The sequence below is a fragment of the Nasonia vitripennis genome (assembly GCF_009193385.2).
Source record: "Nasonia vitripennis strain AsymCx chromosome 4 unlocalized genomic scaffold, Nvit_psr_1.1 chr4_random0007, whole genome shotgun sequence".
Lineage (NCBI taxonomy): Eukaryota > Metazoa > Arthropoda > Insecta > Hymenoptera > Pteromalidae > Nasonia > Nasonia vitripennis.
The window spans coordinates 177,229-183,228 of record NW_022279643.1 but is presented as its reverse complement, the minus strand read 5'-3'; positions in this window follow the sequence as shown (position 1 = coordinate 183,228).

The following is a 6,000-nucleotide window of genomic DNA, read 5'->3' as shown; positions in this document are numbered from 1 at the left end:
CATAAATTGATCAATTGAAAATTGATCTTAATATACAAACAAAAAAATTATATTAATAATGCGTGATATAACCGTAAGGAATATTATAAAAGACGAAACAATAGTCAGGAGGTCAGTAGACTATTACTTGATTAGTTAAATAATATTTATAAAAGGAATACCAATAAATTAATATTTTAAACTGCGATATAAATGTGAGACATGTCTAAAAAGACGAAATAATCGTCAGGAGGTCAGTAGACCATAAATTGATCAATTGAAAATTGATCTTAATATACAAACAAAAAAATTGTATTAATAATGGGCGATATAACCGTAAGGAATATTTCAAAAGATGAAACAGTCGTTAGGAGGTCAGTAGACCATTACTTGATTAGTAAAATAATATTTATAACACGTATACCAATAAATTAATATTATGAACAGCGATATAAATATGAGACATGTTTAAAAAGACGAAGTAATCGTCAGGAGGTCAGTAGACCATAAATTGATAAATTGAAAATTGATCTTAATATACAAACAAAAAAATTGTATTAATAATGCGCGATATAACCGTAAGGAATATTTCAAAAGATGAAACAGTCGTCAGGAGTTCAGTAGACCATTACTTGCTTAGTTAAATAATATTTATAACACGTATACCAATAAATTAATATTTTAAACTGCGATATAAATGTGAGACATGTTTAAAAAGACGAAGTAATCGTCAGGAGGTCAGTAGACCATAAATTGATCATTTGAAAATTGATCTTAATATACAAACAAAAAAATTGTATTTATAATGCGCGATTTAACCGTAAGGAATATTTCAAAAGATGAAACAGTCGTCAGGAGGTCAGTAGACCATTACTTGATTAGTTAAATAATATTTATAACACGTATACCAATAAATTAATATTATGAACAGCGATATAAATATGATACATGTTTAAAAAGACGAAGTAATCGTCAGGAGGTCAGTAGACCATAAATTGATCAATTGAAAATTGATGTTATTATATACAAACAAAAAAATTGTATTAATAATGCGCGATTTAACCGTAAAGAATATTTCAAAAGATGAAACAGTCGTCAGGAGGTCAGTAGACCATTACTTGATTAGTTAAATAATATTTATAACACGTATACCAATAAATTAATATTATGAACAGCGATATAAATATGATACATGTTTAAGAAGACGAAGTAATCGTCAGGAGGTCAGTAGACCATAAATTGATCAATTGAAAATTGATGTTATTATATACAAACAAAAAAATTGTATTAATAATGCGCGATTTAACCGTAAGGAATATTTCAAAAGATGAAACAGTCGTCAGGAGGTCAGTAGACCATTACTTGATTAGTTAAATAATATTTATAACACGTATACCAATAAATTAATATTATGAACAGCGATATAAATATGATACATGTTTAAGAAGACGAAATAATCGTCAGTAGGTCAGTAGACCATGAATTAATAAATTGAAAATTGATCTTAATATACAAACAAAAAAATTGTATTAATAATGCGCGATATAACCGTAAGGAATATTTCAAAAGATGAAACAGTGTTAGGAGGTCAGTAGACCATTACTTGATTAGTGAAATAATATTTATAACACGTATACCAATAAATTAATATTTTAAACTGCGATATAAATATGAGACATGTTTAAAAAGACGAAATAATCGTCAGGAGGTCAGTAGACCATAAATTGATCAATTGAAAATTGATCTTAATATACAAACAAAAAAATTAAATTAATAATGCGCGATATAACCGTAAGGAATATTATAAAAGACGAAACAATAGTCAGGAGGTCAGTAGACTATTACTTGATTAGTTAAATAATATTTATAACACGTATACCAATAAATTAATATTTTAAACTGCGATATAAATATGAGACATGTTTAAAAAGACGAAATAATCGTCAGGAGGTCAGTAGACCATAAATTGATCAATTGAAAATTGATCTTAATATACAAACAAAAAAATTATATTAATAATGCGCGATATAACCGTAAGGAATATTATAAAAGACGAAACAATAGTCAGGAGGTCAGTAGACTATTACTTGATTAGTTAAATAATATTTATAAAAGGAATACCAATAAATTAATATTTTAAACTGCGATATAAATATGAGACATGTTTAAAAAGACGAAGTAATCGTCAGGAGGTCAGTAGACCATAAATTGATCAATTGAAAATTGATGTTATTATATACAAACAAAAAAATTGTATTAATAATGCGCGATATAACCGTAAGGAATATTATAAAAGACGAAACAATAGTCAGGAGGTCCGTAGACTATTACTTGATTAGTTAAATAATATTTATAACACGTATACCAATAAATTAATATTTTAAACTGCAATATAAATATGAGACATGTTTAAAAAGACGAAATAATCGTCAGGAGGTCAGTAGACCATAAATTGATCAATTGAAAATTGATCTTAATATACAAACAAAAAAATTATATTAATAATGCGCGATATAACCGTAAGGAATATTATAAAAGACGAAACAATAGTCAGGAGGTCAGTAGACTATTACTTGATTAGTTAAATAATATTTATAAAAGGAATACCAATAAATTAATATTTTAAACTGCGATATAAATATGAGACATGTTTAAAAAGACGAAGTAATCGTCAGGAGGTCAGTAGACCATAAATTGATCAATTGAAAATTGATCTTAATATACAAACAAAAAAATTGTATTAATAATGCGCGATATAACCGTAAGGAATATTATAAAAGACGAAACAATAGTTAGGAGGTCAGTAGACTATTACTTGATTAGTTAAATAATATTTATAAAAGGAATACCAATAAATTAATATTTTAAACTGCGATATAAATATGAGACATGTTTAAAAAGACGAAGTAATCGTCAGTAGGTCAGTAGACCATGAATTAATCAATTGAAAATTGATCTTAATATACAAACAAAAAAATTATATTAATAATGCGCGATATAACGGTAAGGAATATTATAAAAGATGAAACAATAGTCAGGAGGTCAGTAGACTATTACTTGATTAGTTAAATAATATTTATAACACGTATACCAATAAATTAATATTATGAACAGCGATATAAATATGAGACATGTTTAAAAAGACGAAGTAATCGTCAGGAGGTCCGTAGACCATAAATTGATCAATTGAAAATTGATCTTAATATACAAACAAAAAAATTAAATTAATAATGCGCGATATAACCGTAAGGAATATTATAAAAGACGAAACAGTCGTCAGGAGGTCAATAGACCATTACTTGATTAGTTAAATAATATTTATAACACGTATACCAATAAATTAATATTTTAAACTGCGATATAAATATGAGACATGTTTAAAAAGACGAAATAATCGTCAGGAGGTCAGTAGACCATAAATTGATCAATTGAAAATTGATCTTAATATACAAACAAAAAAATTGTATTAATAATGCGCGATATAACCGTAAGGAATATTATAAAAGACGAAACAATAGTTAGGAGGTCAGTAGACTATTACTTGATTAGTTAAATAATATTTATAAAAGGAATACCAATAAATTAATATTTTAAACTGCGATATAAATATGAGACATGTTTAAAAAGACGAAGTAATCGTCAGGAGGTCAGTAGACCATAAATTGATCAATTGAAAATTGATCTTAATATACAAATAAAAAAATTGTATTAATAATGCGCGATATAACCGTAAGGAATATTATAAAAGACGAAACAATAGTTAGGAGGTCAGTAGACTATTACTTGATTAGTTAAATAATATTTATAAAAGGAATACCAATAAATTAATATTTTAAACTGCGATATAAATATGAGACATGTTTAAAAAGACGAAGTAATCGTCAGTAGGTCAGTAGACCATGAATTAATCAATTGAAAATTGATCTTAATATACAAACAAAAAAATTATATTAATAATGCGCGATATAACGGTAAGGAATATTATAAAAGATGAAACAATAGTCAGGAGGTCAGTAGACTATTACTTGATTAGTTAAATAATATTTATAACACGTATACCAATAAATTAATATTATGAACAGCGACATAAATATGAGACATGTTTAAAAAGACGAAGTAATCGTCAGGAGGTCAGTAGACCATAAATTGATCAATTGAAAATTGATCTTAATATACAAACAAAAAAATTAAATTACTAATGCGCGATATAACCGTAAGGAATATTATAAAAGACGAAACAATAGTCAGGAGGTCAGTAGACTATTACTTGATTAGTTAAATAATATTTATAACACGTATACCAATAAATTAATATTTTAAACTGCGATATAAATATGAGACATGTTTAAAAAGACGAAATAATCGTCAGGAGGTCAGTAGACCATAAATTGATCAATTGAAAATTGATGTTAATATACAAACAAAAAAATTATATTAATAATGCGCGATATAACCGTAAGGAATATTATAAAAGACGAAACAATAGTCAGGAGGTCAGTAGACTATTACTTGATTAGTTAAATAATATTTATAAAAGGAATACCAATAAATTAATATTTTAAACTGCGATATAAATATGAGACATGTTTAAAAAGACGAAGTAATCGTCAGGAGGTCAGTAGACCATAAATTGATCAATTGAAAATTGATGTTATTATATACAAACAAAAAAATTGTAGTAATAATGCGCGATATAACCGTAAGGAATATTATAAAAGACGAAACAATAGTTAGGAGGTCAGTATACCATTACTTGATTAGTTAAATAATATTTATAACACGTAGACCAATAAATTAATATTTTAAACTGCGATATAAATGTGAGACATGTTTAAAAAGACGAAATAATCGTCAGTAAGTCAGTAGACCATGAATTAATCAATTGAAAATTGATCTTAATATACAAACAAAAAAATTATATTAATAATGCGCGATATAACCGTAAGGAATATTTCAAAAGATGAAACAGTCGTCAGGAGGTCAGTAGACCATTACTTGATTAGTTAAATAATATTTATAACACGTATACCAATAAATTAATATTATGAACAGCGATATAAATATGAGACATGTTTAAAAAGACGAAATAATCGTCAGGAGGTCAGTAGACCATAAATTGATCAATTGAAAATTGATCTTAATATACAAACAAAAAAATTATATTAATAATGCGCGATATAACCGTAAGGAATATTATAAAAGACGAAACAATAGTCAGGAGGTCAGTAGACTATTACTTGATTAGTTAAATAATATTTATAAAAGGAATACCAATAAATTAATATTTTAAACTGCGATATAAATGTGAGACATGTCTAAAAAGACGAAATAATCGTCAGGAGGTCAGTAGACCATAAATTGATCAATTGAAAATTGATCTTAATATACAAACAAAAAAATTGTATTAATAATGGTCGATATAACCGTAAGGAATATTTCAAAAGATGAAACAGTCGTTAGGAGGTCAGTAGACCATTACTTGATTAGTAAAATAATATTTATAACACGTATACCAATAAATTAATATTTTAAACTGCGATATAAATGTGAGACATGTTTAAAAAGACGAAATAATCGTCAGTAAGTCAGTAGACCATGAATTAATCAATTGAAAATTGATCTTAATATACAAACAAAAAAATTGTATTAATAATACGCGATTTAACCGTAAGGAATATTTCAAAAGATGAAACAGTCGTCAGGAGGTCAGTAGACCATTACTTGATTAGTTAAATAATATTTATAACACGTATACCAATAAATTAATATTATGAACAGCGATATAAATATGAGACATGTTTAAAAAGACGAAGTAATCGTCAGGAGGTCAGTAGACCATAAATTGATAAATTGAAAATTGATCTTAATATACAAACAAAAAAATTGTATTAATAATGCGCGATATAACCGTAAGGAATATTTCAAAAGATGAAACAGTCGTCAGGAGTTCAGTAGACCATTACTTGCTTAGTTAAATAATATTTATAACACGTATACCAATAAATTAATATTTTAAACTGC